Below are 711 nucleotides of genomic sequence, written 5' to 3'. Positions count from 1 at the left end.
TATATATATATATATATATATATTTATATATATATATACTTATATGTGTGTGCGTATGTATATATACACAGAACAGACACGTGCATACATACAATCAAACGTATGCGGATAATCAGACGCATATATGCAAGGTTGTGTAAAACTTTCTCTTTGCCATTGTGAAAAAGAATTGTACATATGGTGAAAGAAGAGCAATCAAGCTTTAGATTAGCTGTCACACATAAACTCATTATATTCTGTGTGTCATTGATTGCGTGAAGAAAGGTTCTAATAACTCAATACCAGGTACTATATGTATCTTATTTAGTCAATTCCCAACTGTAATTATCATACAGTCTGCCAGACCTCCATAAAATAAGACCGTAAACTATCGATTTAGTCACAACTAACTTAGGAAACTATCTCTATTTGCTGATTCAGGTTTGTATTGATTTGTTGAGTATTGTGTTTTGTTTAGTTTTTGTATTATTTGTTGTTTTTCAGATAGTATTTTTTGTTGTTATTATGGCTGAGTTGCTTGTTGTTTTTTTTTGTGAGGTATTTTTCGAGGATATTTATTTAATAATAATATTACTATTTATTATTAGTTTCGGACTTACCAATGTATATTTTAATGTATATACCGTTGTGTGTGTGTGACTCTGTCTGTGTGTGTGTGTGTGTGTGTGTGTGTGTGTGTGTGTGTGTGTGTGTGTGTGTGTGTGTGTGTGT

The sequence above is a fragment of the Octopus bimaculoides genome, chromosome 2 (assembly GCF_001194135.2).
Source record: "Octopus bimaculoides isolate UCB-OBI-ISO-001 chromosome 2, ASM119413v2, whole genome shotgun sequence".
In the NCBI taxonomy this organism is placed as follows: Eukaryota; Metazoa; Mollusca; class Cephalopoda; order Octopoda; family Octopodidae; genus Octopus; species Octopus bimaculoides.
Note: the sequence above shows the minus strand (reverse complement) of the source record.